The sequence below is a fragment of the Syngnathus leptorhynchus genome, chromosome 10 (genome assembly GCF_054491065.1).
Source record: "Syngnathus leptorhynchus isolate UIUO chromosome 10, UIUO_Slep, whole genome shotgun sequence".
NCBI lineage: Eukaryota > Metazoa > Chordata > Actinopteri > Syngnathiformes > Syngnathidae > Syngnathus > Syngnathus leptorhynchus.
Window position 1 is genome coordinate 5,151,246 of NC_141204.1, and position 15,339 is coordinate 5,166,584.

Below are 15,339 nucleotides of genomic sequence, written 5' to 3' on the forward strand. Positions count from 1 at the left end.
ACTCCTCACGCCTTCACCTCGGTGCCATATTTCTTCATTTATCTGGCTTTCCTTCGCTCTTTTTTCTTCTCTGTCACAGCTCAGTAGTGTCTGCAATGGCAATTACTGACTTGCAGTTGAAATGACACAATAATTGACTGCTGCACTACATTACCGTACGTACCGCAAAGTGAATATTAATAATCACAGGCTGCTGATTTTTTTTCTTCCCCCAGCCTTTCTTGTATTATGGATCTGAAAGCTGTAAATTAAGGTTTGAGATGGTTTCAAGTATGGCGGTTGTTTCAAGGATGCATTTGGGTTTAAATGTAAGATTTGAAGACATTGTTGGGGTTTGAAACTCAGGTTATGGTGTTAAATACGAGTTTAAATAAAGTTTTGAAATCTAGGGTTTGAAATTGAGTCAACGTTACACTTTCAAATAAGAAATCATCATCCAAGATATGGGAAAAAAATACGGCTACAGGCTAGCAAAAAGTGTTAAGTAACAAATATATTCGGAGAGTTACTTCAGCAGTGGCAACAGTCTAAATGAGATGGAAGAACAATGTTAAAAAAAAAAAAAAAAGTCGTATCGAGGCAAGACCAGCAGTCCTACTTAAAGTTCGGAATTGATGCCGGTCGACTTGCAGCCAGTAACCTGATTTACATAATAAGCAGGCTTGTAATTGAGCCAATGATGCTATCTACACACTAAACCCAACTTACTGGCTATGACCCAAGCATTAAAAAGACAAGGCTTTGGAAATATTTTTGGAGAGGGTGGAAAAAAAAGACCCAGGGCTTCCACTAATACAGTACAACCACTACAATTAAAGGGCGGGACTGCTGATTTAGAATTTCAAGCCTGTTTTTAGGGTTGCTCTAAAATTCCCTCCCAAAAATCCCCAGATTCCCTAAAGTGCTCTGCAGCTGCTAACTCTGAAGAGGTCACGGGCGAGGTTGCCCCGGCTGCCTCTGCTTTCTTTAATCCAAAATAGAGAAGCAAGCAGAGCAACCTGTTCAGACAAACCACACCAGCACTCTGTAGTGTGTTGAAAAGAAATCAAGTAGCTCCCTGTGTCCCTTTAGGACATCTGTGCGTGTGAGAGACAGACCGAAAGAGACCCGACAGCGCATGTGTGTGTGTATATGTTTTAAGAGAGAAAGAGTGTACGAGTGTGTGTGTGAGATTGAGTCAGCGTGTGTTTGTTTGTGTGACAGTGTGTGTCTATATGTGTGTGTGTGTTTTGCCCAAAGGGAAACGTCTGGAAACGATTTGAGCCTAAAGGAAAAATAAAATGCCTGGGATTCTTTTGGGGGACAATCGGCCACAGAGAGAAACCAAATGATGACTAAAAAGAGGCCAGACCTGAGGAAAATCAAATATTTCTACTTCTCTCTCTTCTTGTGTGTGTCTCTAAGTGCATGTGGTTACACAGTGTAAAAACGCTGGCTCGGCGTATAAAGAGGTCGTGATTCTTGGCAAAGGGAAATAAAACTCCGAACGTTTCCGTGTTCAGTGGTCCTCCTTCCCACAAGGGGGCATTACTTTTGTGTTTAGTGCACAGCTCATTAAAAAAAAAAAAAGCTTCAATTTCGACAGCACTGCGGGTCAGTGAAGTGGCCGTGATGGTGTCGGTCCGTTTTATTAGCAACACGTTAAAAGGAAGGAAGGAAGGAAGGAAGGAAGGAAGGAAGGAAGGAAGGAAGGAAGGAAGGAAGGAAGGAAGGAAGGAAGGAAGGAAGGAAGGAAGGAAGGAAGGAAGGAAGGAAGGAAGGAAGGAAGGAAGGAAGGAAGGAGTAAATACAGGCTTTGTTGTCCAGCTCGGCCAAATATGCGTGTCCGAGGACTGTGGAGTAAAGATATTAAATATGAAACATGAGTGAGATATCAGAGGAAGCTGCAACGCTGCATTGAAATCCTCTTTTTTCCCCCCAAGCCCTCCATTCTTCCCCTCAGTGACTTAATCCTCAAAGGCTTACATTTGTTGTTTGTGTGTGCATTCGTCTATCTGACATATTTGAATATTCCCCGCCTCCATACGTGCCCCCCCCCCCACCCCCACACGCCCTCCTTATTCCAAAAATTGCTTCTGGGGAATTTGTGTGATTTGATAAAAAAGAGAAGTAAAATTAGAAAAAAAAAAAGCAAAACATTTCAATAGAAAATAATTAAAATTATTCTATAATATTTTTCCAATTTTGTCTTTCATAACAAATAGAAAAAGCCATCAAATGAATGATTTCAGATTCAAAATATACTCTATAATAAAATTGATCATTTCTTCCTAAAGGCTGATTAAAATATGTTGTGATTTTGAAAGTTACAAATCTCATTTTAAGTTTCCTGAAATGCAGCCTTACCTCTCCAAAGAAAAAGTTTTCAAAGTTAAGTCACATTTCTAAAGGGTTTAAAGCGTCAGAATGTTTATTTAGCTTGTCTGGGTTTTTAGGCAGCAAACAACTTTTGCAGCCGAGCAGAGCAAAGTGTAATTTATTCCCCTTTTGTGTGTCGGCGCACCTTTAAAAAGCTGGCCACGGCTTTTTATTGATGTGTGCTCTCCTGTATCTCGCTGCCGATCAGTCAGCCCCGCGGGCTAATCAATACCAGTAAAGGGCATTAAAACTCGGCCTGCTGCCATTTTTGTGCGAATCTCCGCCCTCGCCGGCTAATACCTGCCGCTTATCACACCTGCCAGACACCCGTCACTGTCACTATTTGACCCAAAAAATACAAATGTGTGACGCTTGCAAGGAAAAGGTAAATGCTAATATTTGACTATACTCTCAGCGGCCACTTCATTAGGGACACCCATACAACTATACATTGAAATAAACGGTCGATCTTTGTGACAGTTTGATTCACTAGCCAAAGTTTCAGACGCCGTGAACGTCATTCGTCTTTTCCGTTTTCCAGCCTGAACTTGAAGGATTAGAAGGCGTCGTTTTGAAATCGGCTCGTCGGCCTGCCAGCCTTTGATAAGCGCTTTCAGGATCGATTAGATCTACCTTTTGAATCTATCCAACTCTTCTAGGCCATTGGGGGAAGGGGGGGTTGGAGGCTTCAAGCAGTTGTGGTAGGTGTGATATGCATGACTTTCAGAAGGCCTGACCAGAAGGCAAATGTCTTATTTTTTGAACATGAGATCATATAAAATGTGTTTTTACAAGTTCTCTTGAAGACGTCGCTGTAGGCCAGCCAAACAATTAATTTTCCGCTGAAGCATGGAAAGAAGGTTTTAAGTAAAGGTGCCATTTTAGGATCATTTTGGATGTTTCCAAGATTAGCTTTCTCTATAAATCTTGTTGGATTGCTGTAAAATTAGAACAATCTTTAAAGGTCACCGCGGTCCAAAACCAAAACGTTTTTGCAGATTTTTCAGCATGGATTCCTGAGATTTTTTTTGTGGGGCCAAATGATGATGATAAACTCCAAAATCCATTTAGCTATATCAAACTATCTTGCCAATACTCTATATGGTGAATTTTTGCATATAGAAAATCCCTTAGATTGACACAGAGCAAATTTGCACTTCATGCTCAGCCTTAAAAAAAAAAAGAAAATAATAAAAAAAAAGAAAATGGCCTCCTTTCAGCTGTCGCTTTGACTCGCCCTCCGTGTGAGGGAGGAAGCACGTTTAACGGAATGCTAAGCAGGCGAGCCGTGTCAACGTCAATTCACAGGCCTTTTGAATCAACACGCGCTCGCACACAAACAGCGGAAGGGTCAAAACTGGCAGCACCCACCTTTAGCTGATTACTGGCGTCACATCCAATGAAAGTCCTCTCGGCTCCAAAATCAGCCTGTGGAAAGAAGAAGAAGAGATTTAACCTTTTGCCTTTAAGAAGTACAATACGTCTTCGTCTTGTTCACTTGTCGCCATAAATAAAAAACATTAGCCGGAGCCTGGGCACGTACGTCTAAAAATAACAACTGGCTGTCAAAGCTCTGCTGGTAGTAATTTGCAGAGGGAAAAACAACAAAATTGAATAGGCTAAGTAGGAACGGCAGCAGCAGGCTGACGGTGCACCAGCGGAGCACCGGTTAGAGTCTTTTAAATTGTTGTCGGTGTCGCTGACGACTGGCGCGTATCGTGCGTCAAAACAAGCACATGCTGCCGAGTCGCGCATGACTGCGGATGCTGAAATGCAACACAAGTATATTTAATTCATGTGCACCCACAAATAAATTTGCAGAGACGTTTTCTGTGCCGCTCGGCAGCTTTTGACCAGAAACCCAAAACGTTTTGAATATTCAATTTTATGTCTCTGACATGTACAGAATACGACATTTCTTTTTTTTTATCATTGGGTGATATATGCTCGTTTCTGATTTCCTATTTTAATTTTTTTTAGCTCGACTAACTAACTTCTCAAATTACATCATAGTACACAAAAATTTAAAATACATGAAAACTGAAAATGAAAAGCTAACATAACCCAATACTTTAAACAACTGACATCAATATTCGTTTTTTTGTAGGGTATGTAGACAGGTCTATCAATAAACGCTATTACTCGGAAATGGTTCCCACCTTATCGGATTTTACATAACGCCTCAAAAATTCTACGGCAACATTTCTTCTATTGCCACACAAAACAGTGCCTGTGTCGTCTTATTTATAGTGATGTACATCCAACAAAGGCCGTTTCTAATATCGCTATTATATGTGACGGCGCCCCCATCAGTCAGCTCTTTGCCAGACGCCCTCGAGCGAGCGGCTTAACCTCAAGTCTCGCAGGAGTTCGGCGAAGCCACTGAGCGCCTCTGTCGGGACTTTGTGTGTGTGTGAGAGAGAGACAGTGTGATTTGTTCAAACAGTGAAAAAACCCTAAAGGGGTGAGAGCCTGCTTTAATAACTGACAAACTTTTTTTATTGTCAATTGCACAGTATCAGTATGACCCTCTCGAGAGTTTTCTCTCTATTGTGAATTTAAACAAATACTTAAGGACAGTCAAATACTAATCTGCCTGTAATTCATATCTTTATTGTTGTAAGCATTAAGGGACAAAAGTTATTTTATCCATTGTATATACTTTTTAAATGAATCGGCTAATTAATCGGTCATCAGAATTTCAATCTTTGAAATACGGGAATCGTAAATAGCGTAAGAAAATCCAGATTTGTCAGGCCCCAGTTTTTATTTTGCATTTGGCTGCTTGTTGCTTGGTCCAATCATCAATAACGTTTGTAATTTTTAAAATGATCAGAAATTGGAATTTTAAGACATATTTCACCTCAGAAGTGACAGCTTGTAACTTGAAAAACTTGTAAGTTAGGGCACTTGTAGCTCAAGGCACCGGTGTATTTACGTAACTGCGAGCAAATGTCATTCAGTCAGTTGCTCCCTTGAATGGAGCGACTATACACGATACAAGCACAAATCACTCCAGAGTGGCGACGCTTTGGAAAAGCAGAATGATTAAGTGGGCACAATCGATTTCGCCCTCGCTCACTCTGTTGCGTGACACGGCGAGACAACCGTGTCAATACCATAATAGCGTGTGATGCATGAATTAAAGCATATCGATTTTAATTTTTATTTTTTTCTTGATGGGGTGCCACCTCGCCTCATGCTGGAGTTTGATGGCATATGCACAGCCGCAGCCTTTAGAACATGAACACGTATTGATTTGGTTTCACCAAATCTATTTTCTTCCTCGAGTGGTGAATGAGACAAGGCCAAAGCTCAAATCAGAAGCTAAAAGCAACAAGGCTGAAAAACATTGTTTGAAAAGTAGTGGATAACAACAATAAGTATATTTTAGCAAATATAAAAATACCATTTGGGTTATTGGACCTTTTGTGTTACATCCGGTCGGAGACCCCGAGGACAACCCAGGACGCGCTGGAGAGACTATGTCTCTCAGCTGGCCTGGAAACGCCTTGGGGTCCCCTGGGATGAGCTGGATGAAGTGGCTGGGGAGAAGGAAGTCTGGGAATCCCTCCTAAAGCTGCTGCCCCCGCGACCCAAACCCGGATAAGCGGAAGATGCATGGATGGATGCATGGATGGATGGATGGATGGATGGATGGATGGATGGATGGATGGATGGATGGATGGATGGATGTGTTCCGTCAAATTGACACATCTGTTTTTATACGTGGACGTTTACGGCATTATAGCTTGAACAGTCCACAGAAAAGGATCAAGTATTTACGAGTATTGAGTATTTATGAGGCCAAGTCTTACAGATGGTTTGTGGAAGCAAATGCAGGGAGGGGGGGATGGTCCATGAATGCGGACTAACGTTCCATGGTCAATGGGCTGATGATGTCATCAATCCCAGGGTCTCCATTTAGAAACAGCAGATTTTAATCCGCGGGAGCATAATTTGTTTGGATAGAGCTCAGTTGGGGGACTATAATCAGAATAATTATTCTGGTCTCACTCCAGCCTCGGGCCTTTTAGCTAATGACAGCTCCGACGCTCATGGCGAAGCTTTCAAGCTGTCGAAACGCGTGTGAAAAAGTGTGTATGATGCGTGCGTGTGTATGATGTTTGTGTCTACATCATTTGTGCATATTAGAAAAATATAACTGGAAAAACATGACATTTCTTGATGATTTTTTTTATTTTGCCTCTCGGGAATCACATTTATCACATAAACTTTGTTGCTAATCTTAAAAAGCAACAATAAGATTCCACCTTAAATAAGTACGAAAACAAAAACATCATTGTCCGTCCTCATATTTGTGTATTTTTAGCATCACCTGCTTAGTGAACATCCTTCATCCTTCTTTTCCCTTCCTCCTCCTCTTCCGCTCAACCTCACCTAACTCGGTGTGGTGTTTAGTGACTATTAAGTGTGCAGCCTTCCTTCCTCCTCTTCCACCTACTTTTTCCCTCTCATCCTCACCTGACTCAGTGTGCTGTTTAGTGGCTATTATTCATGCTCAGACGCGCTCCTACGCTCTCTCCAGACAGCAGAACCTCTATTTTTATTTCTTTTTTTGCTACTACTTCTCAATGTGAAGTCTTGCAGTCGGCCAGTTTTAAAATAGCAGCATGTGGTTAAGTGTTTTTTTTTCTGTCTGACTGCAAAAATACACTAAATGTCTGATTTTGACAATAAAAACATGGAGCCTTCTTGGATCAGCCCAAATTCTACAAAATACACAACTATATGAACACAAGCTGGAAAAACCTTGCCCTTCCAAAGAACCAGGAGGCACTATGACCCTCCTATTTATCCATCCATCAATTTCTTGGATCTATGCATGGGAACTCATCCAATATTCTGATAGTCATGCACAATCTCAATTTTTTTCCCCCCGTCAGGCCTCATTCATGTGCTCATCTATGCACATAATATTACATCTTCATATAAAGCAGCTCCAAGACAATCCTCTTTACTTCACCGGCCGCTAAGCTCTTTAGCATCTCGCTGCTATGACCACTGCGCAAACTTTGCCTGTATTCAGAATTGGTCACTCATTCCCTACTCTATAATCGCTATGTAGGGATTTTTTTACACAGTAGTCGACTATATCAAATGAGAATTATATTTTGTATTCACAACGACATTGCTTTTGTCTTCGTAAAGTTAGTTTGAATTTATGCTAGCTTACAACACAACACCATAGACAGGCTAACAACTAGCGATGCTGTCCTGGTGTCATAACCCTTTTTAACAATGGATATTGGATCACAAACGATAAAAACAATACCCGACCACAATGTAACAATAGGCATAGATTCTTTATCCTTTGCAAAATTAGACCAGTATTATTTGCTGAAACTCTTTTGCGCATGCATCTCAATGTCTGAATTATACTGCCCCCAGGTGGCCAACTGAATTGCAGCAAAAAAATGATGCCAATTGGTTTCATTTTTTCCTCCATTCTATTAAATTGTATCATTACTGTACAGTTTACAAAAAGTGCTTTTTATGTATTAGAAAACACAGACCAATCTTGTTTTTCTAGGCGGGAGGCTGAAATTGATTTATTGCATTTCCATTTAGTATGCTGGTAAAAGATAAATCAAAACACCAGTATTTGTGGTCATGGAATGAATTCAAATTGTTTCTAAAGGCACAACTGTACAAGAGAAAATAATTTTTAGCAATCAATCATGACTTACGTAATTTTGAGCCAATATTATCAATCTGGGAGCACACGGGTCCATTTCCCACCTTGAGAATGTTGACAAACAAATACACACACACACACACACACACACACACACACACACACACACACACACACACACACACACACACACACACACACACACACACACACACACACAAACTATCACATTAATGCTGCAGGGTGGCCGCAGCTCCATTATTTCTCTGAAGAGCTTTTTCAATTCCATGGCTGATGCTTGAGGGATTGTGTGTGTGTATTTATTTGTGTATGTGTGTGGTGTGCATTTAGATATTTGTGTGCGTATTTTTGTGTGTTTAGAGTAATACGTAGAGACAGATATGACGACATGGGTGGCCCAAAATGGCACAATAAACCATTTACGAAGCCTACCATGAGTTTTATCTGGCATCTTTACTTAGAATCTAAGCATTCAGTGGAAGTCTGAGGCTAAGTTTACTCACTGACCAGACCACTAAATTGCCATCTTTAACTGACCAATAATTGTTCACTAAAATATACTTTGAGGTCATATACTCATTACAACAGCACTACAAAATGGCGATTCACTCTATAGCACACTATACACAGCCTGAGATTGTTGTTTTTTTTTTTTTTTTTGGTGGCCATTCCCTTCTGGCCGTAATAAAGCTAATTGATTACGGCCACCACTTCGTTCTAACTCCCATCGATCCAGTTAGAGGCAGCAGTGGAATAGTTCCTTGATTCTCCCCATCCCCACCCGCAAGATGACTGTCATCGCCTCAGTGCAAAAACATCTCGGCTAGTCTGCTACTGGTGAAGGTACAGGACACTACATTAGGTACACTAATGCCATCCAATACAAAGCTGGTCTGACATAATAAAATCCGTTTGCAGGGTTCTGACTTTTTTTTGTGGATAAAATCTGAGTTGTACTATTTTCCAAGTAGATTTGTACAAACATATTTGGTGAAATTGCACATAAATGACTATAATAGTTGAACTCTGCTATTATTCCAATTTAGTAAATAAAGGCTTTTTTTGATGGCACAGTGGTTGCCAGCAGAGCAGCGATGCAATATCAGGGCAGGAAGAAGAGGAAATGGGCTGACAAAACTCATGTGCTGAGTTGTCTTTTTTTGTTTTAAATGAGCAAACCGCAACAAACAGCAGAACAATTAACTTTATTGATGATTTTCTCAGGTGGGCACTTTTTTTATTTCCTCTTCCCCGCTTTCCGTTATGCTTCCTTCCTCACACAAACACGCACGCGCACACACCCACACAATGCAGCAATCACACAGTCCAGCAGCTTTCCCGCCTGCTGTGTTCTTCTACTTTTACCTTCAAATCAATTTGCTGTCAGGTTACAAGTGTGTCCTCCAGCAGGGGTCGTGACCTCCACCTGCTAACTCCCATCCCCTTTGCTTGAATTAAAAGCCTGCATCGCATTACACACACACGCTGACCGCACATTGTATTACCTACACGAGGACAAAGAAACCCAATCGGGCTTTTAAGGTACATTTAGAGCGTGCTTGTGGTAGCGCTTGCACAGCGACATGGACGGATGGATGGGTGAAGGCATACCGGGGAGATGCGAGGGTGGTAAGAGAGACGACTAAAAATAAAACGTGTGGGCTCGCAGAGACACCCGGGGTGTTGATCAATTCGGAACACTCAGCCGAGTAAAGGACTCAACGGTGTCGAACAGGACATATTTTTGTCAGCGCAGTGGTAGGAGTCGTCTGATATTTCTGGTTGAAGTTTGATTTTGAGTCCGGTAAAGACTGGGAAGCACGGAAAGTCCCTTGTAACAGCTAACATATTGCGTTTGTTTGCTCATTTGCTTTCTCAAAGAAAAAACTTGAAACTCATTAAGGATAAAAAAAAAATAGTAATTCAACTTCCAACTGTTGCCATCCCGTCTTTGTTAAAACCTCCATTGTCCAGCTAGTGCAACCCAGTGTTCAGATAATAGTTTTTATGTTGGCGGAGAAATGAGAAATTAGCCATAATGATATAGTCATTGTTTGAGAATGTCGACACGGCGCTAATGGCTTTTTTTTTTTTCAGCCAGTCAAGTAAAAAGGAATTGTTTTCCTACGCAGTAAATGATAGTGTCAAATCATCATCGACCAACGTCTAAAACATAAAAATCAGTTGAATGGTTTACTATAATCATAATTGTTCATCTCTGCTTTTGACAATGCCGAGACTGCACCGCGAGTGATACGATATATCTTAATGTTCTAACAGTTACACAGGAGACAAAATTGAAGCCGAGAAAGAAACTTCAACCTGACAGACACAAGTAGAGTTGCCGGGTCAGGCCGCTCCATTTCCATTTGTCGACTGAATACTGTGCCAAGAGAGATAATGACATATCGATATTTGTGCCACCCCTGCTACCTAGATGGGAGGCAAGATTGAGGCTGAGAATGGACCAGGCCATCCTTAAAGAGCGTGTCCATCCTAATGACTCTTTTCAATGATTTTAATAATGAAGTGTGAATCCGATGATGCTGAGACAAAGCCAGATAGTTCAGCTGTATTGATCGCCGCGATGCTTTGGTAGCCACGCTACAAATTTTGCCTCCCGGGAATCCTGGTCGATTCTTGCAACCTGACCTGAGCCACAAGCCAATTGCCAGACTTTTCAGGCTTTGCAACTCAAGTGTGACTTTTATCCAAAGTAGGAATTCATCCCAAAAGAATCAACTCCCTCCTCAGGGATGAAAACATATTTCAGGTGACCATGACTCAGAGGTCAGTTCAACATCTCTTTTGGCTGAGTGTCCTTGAACACAACATTGTTCTCGCACCCTCCCACTCTCGCCCACCTCGGGTCAGTCAGCATTTTGCACGGCGCCGCCACCAGACAGAAAGTTAGCAATGTCGCACATTTAGGAAACCTGACCAGGATTTCAATCAAAGGAATTTTTACGACTACCAACACCTTAAATAAACTCTGTCAAATGTAGAGGTAATACTTAAAAACTTCACATTAAATGAAATTAACAGCAGAAATAATATATAATCTTACATATATAAATATATTTTTTTACTTTACAATGCACATACAATTTAAGGGTTAGTTGCAACACAAATTGCGGGTAAAAATTAAATCAAAGAAACAATAATTACTGGCATTCCACTGAGCTTGTTGTCATCCTTTTCTGATCAAATTTGTGCTCGTAAATTATAATAAGAACAACATTTTAGTAAAAGGAAATTACGGAGCACATGTGGCTATATTCCAAGAGTCGGGCATCTGGCGAGTATTTGCCACTGATCTATCGCAGCCCGCGGCTCTTAAAATAACAAAACAGCAGATGTATGCTCACTTTCATATCAAGCCGCTTATTACGTCTGCAAGATTTTTAACCATGCATCCAAGCGTCCAGCCAGCCATCAATCTATCACGAGCCGCTCTCTTTAGCTCCCCGGATGCCTTTTAGGCCTGTCATTGGCAAGCGACCTGCATTATCGGACTGATTCGGAATGGAGATTTAGATAAGAGGACGGGAGCTTGAAGGGAATCGGCGGCAGAATACCAAGAGCCCTTGCAGGAGGCTAGTGAAAAGCCCTGGGGGACATCGATGGGGGGGGGGGGGGGGGGTCTGCGGGGTTAGGCAACAGTGATCAAAATAACAAGACTTGCAAAGGCGGAATTTGACTCATCTAGGTACCACTGTATTACAAAAAAAATCTCTTAGACCGGTTGCTAACTCGTTAAAAAAAATCACAGTCAGGCCACGTGCTAGCTTAGTCATAAATAAGACAAACAAAAGCCTTTTCAGGTCTTTGGTGAGGCGAGGGTCCACCCTTTGCGATCGATGGCCTCAAAATGTTGTGGACTGATTAGAAACGAAAGCACGGGGTCAAAGCAATCTAAACGCTCGGCCGTCCCTTTTTAAAAGGTGCACCGTCAACAAGTCTGGCTAATCGCCATTAGCGTTAAAGGGTCGAAGGTCGAGGAAGTGTTTCAGCAGCCTATCCTGTATGTGTACTGTACTTTGGAAAAGAGGTGGAAAAAGTATTCCGTGCACAAAAATATGTCAGAAAAATTAAATCTCAAAGTAAAAAAAAAAAAAAAAAGGTATTTATTTCCTACTGACTGAACTGCATTTTGAACAAAGTAGTTTGTGATTGAAGCCACTGTCGTGGATATTTTAAAAGCCTCCAGCTGCTCCTGCTTATATAGCGGCAGCTTCCAAAAGCCAAGCTGAAGTCTCTACGTCAGCAAATATCCCAAATCCCTCTGTGAGCATGCACTGCTGCATTTTGGATACCGCCTTAAACAATACTTTTTTTTTTAAGCAGTGTGTTGTTCCTTTACTTTTTCAAGTATCCCAACATGGCTCCTTCATCTTTAAAGACCTCGAATATTTCTCAAGCATTTCATCACATTTCCGACATAAAACAGAGAAACGTAATAGTCGTATTGATCAGTTGCGCTGTTGTATATCAGCGAGTGTCACAACACGCATCTACAGCGAGCAGCCGTCTCCTGAGTGCCATTCGTCAAAGGTCAGACGCTATTGGTCACCGTGACAACCAACAGGAAAGAGACTGAGAAGAAAGACAAAACACATTTACATCACACTCTACTCCTTTGTTAGCCATTTATTGTCACTGTGTGAAACCCTGCACTGTAACACATACACTCGTGTACTTAGCGCAATTGTCCTTTTTACTGCATGTGCATGTAGTGTGATGTAAATGAGCCTCACTTGCCATACTTTCTCTCCGACCCAGACGACCTGCTAGTTTACGGCATCCGTCCCTCCTGTTTAACATGACGGCAAAAAGTTTTCATCAGGGCGGGCAGGACAAGACCACCCGTACTTTAGTGGACGGGTGGAAACGAAAGTGATGTCATGTTTTGTCACACTGGGACAGATTCCGAGCATTTATTTCTATGTGGCACCACTGTGTTTTATTGAGGAGGTTGTTTTGACTTTGTGGGGACATTTCCATACGTAAAAGGCAATGCTGGCGCTAGTCGTATTGGCTACCACAGTGATGCGGCAAATATCCAGAACAGGCTCTTTAAAAGATGTAACTAGCTGTGTTCTGGTGAATAAGTAGCTATCATGGGCCAATAAATGCTGACTCAACTGTGTGAAAGTAGTTTGTTGCCAGGAAAAGAAATTGTAAACCAAACCTAAACTTGTTGAGTCATGCATCTATCCAATTCCACATGGCAAAACTCTTAAAAGAAGTTATCTATTTATCATACTATGAGTAATTTGTTTCCCGATATATGTCAATGTGTCTTGTCCAGAAATGGTCTTTCAGGACAGGTGTGCCCTTCGAATTGATGCCAAGGTAGAAGAAAAAAAAAACCACACAAGGCTATTGGTGAGCGCTAGGCTCCTTCCCTGCAACTAGCAACTCTGCATTCAATAAAGCAGGCAAGCTCGCTTGCGAGGTGAATACCAATATGCGAATAAACGTCGAGGCCCCCAGAGAGAACGCGGAGAAAACCAAACATGACGGAACGGTGGTGAGAGGAGAAAGATGCAAACTGCAACCTCATCCATCACAGACACAGAGGAAGTTAAAGATTTTTTCCCTTTCAGATGAGCTGAGTTGCAACTCGCAGCTTGTCCATCCAATTCAAGCTCAGTAGCAACAGAAAATTACCTTAGCTTAGCTTCCTTACTTAGCTAACCTAACATCGTATCCAACTGATTACAGACTTTGACTTCCTTCCTTATCTATGTATTGTTGTAAAACTCCCTTGTACCTTTAAAATTTATATTATTTACAGTGTTCCATGAATCATAGTTGCTATGAATAATAACCAATATCCCTACGTGCATTCCTTACACCATACCTCCTTTAAGCCAAACAGTCGAGGCAGATGTCCACCCCACTTTGAACCCTGCTCCTGTCCAGGATGTTTATTCATGTTTTTCCATTCAGTTACCTCTGAGGTACTTCTTGCCTCTGATTTAACCCCAGTAACGTGAACAAATGCTGTTGTACAAATGGGTTCAAAAGGTTTTGGAGAGAATTGAAAAAGAGGAGATGTGAAATATGAGCGTCAGTGCAGTGTCTTGGGTGGAAAAAAAATCAGACTTTGCTTAGGTTTGCACGTCTGACCAATCAGGATCAGTTTGATACGTCTGCCAAAACCACAGCGCTTGTGCGAGCTCTAGCCACCGGGTTGGGTTGAGGGGTGGGGGTGACCCTTCTTATGGAAAACTCATCAAAGTGAGATCCAGTCAAGGCCAAAGCAAACATCTGCTCAAATGGCAGCAGGAGGCTTCGTGCATGTGTGTGTGACTGCTGTCAGACCCGCTTTGTCTCAGCTGAAATTTTCACAGCTGCTAAACCTGCATCCCATACATGCATACACACACATGCATGACACACACACACACACAAACACACACACACACACACACACACACACACACACACGGGTCAATAGCACAATGAAGAATAAAGTGCTCCACTCCACTAGTTTCCATTCCGAGTCCCCCTTTGGACTCGCTTCATCAGTCTTCCACTGGCCCCCCTCACCCTCTCCAATTTTCTTTCCTATTTGGATTCTTTGTTCTTCAGCTTTCCCTTAAATGATTTACTATTGTTCCAATAACTATAGAAAACAACTAGAAATTATTATTATTACCATTAAGTTCTCATGCACTTTATTGAAGTCATGCAATAGTGCATCGATCACACTACACTACTGAACCTCCTAAACTAAACTTAATCCTAACCTACCTTGTCTAGCTACCCTACCAACTTAATTCCTTATCTACCTTCCATCCAATACCTGCTAACCCTCACAGCTAATTACCATCCAAAACTCCATCGGCAGTTAGTTGACTTCGATAAATTGTTTAGGGAACTATTACCTACATTCCTTGTCTACATCCCTCACCAACCTGTCTTTACTACTTCATGATTTTCTATACCTAGCTAACTACGCTACCATATGAGCTACCTTAACAACAACAGACACACAGACCTACCTTATCTACAGATATATCTTTCGTTACTAAAATCCATCACACATCTACAATACTGCCTACTTTCTTCCCCTACCTCCACTACTAGCCGACTGTCCTTACCTACCTACCTTACTTATCTTATCGTCCCTGCGCTACCTACCATCACCAATGCGAGCCTCATTGCACAGCCATTTATCTAAGCATGTCCAAGGTCTCTTCCTGATAAAAGCTTCACTGTTTGGCATTTCAAAAGCAATTTAATTCTTTTCAAAGCACTTAAACCCGGCCTTGGACACACTGCCGTTCCAT

At 41.6% G+C, this 15,339-nt stretch overlaps 1 protein-coding gene across 1 annotated transcript in view; it reads right to left on the reverse strand.

The window, feature by feature from the left end:
* The window catches only part of cdh11 (cadherin 11, type 2, OB-cadherin (osteoblast)), a 46,913-nt gene that overhangs the window by 18,388 nt on the left and 13,186 nt on the right, over nt 1-15,339 (reverse strand). The window contains exon 2 of the mRNA XM_085922291.1: nt 3,730-3,786. The gene's annotated coding sequence lies outside the window, so the exon portion shown is untranslated. The remainder of the gene's footprint in view (nt 1-3,729; nt 3,787-15,339) is intronic.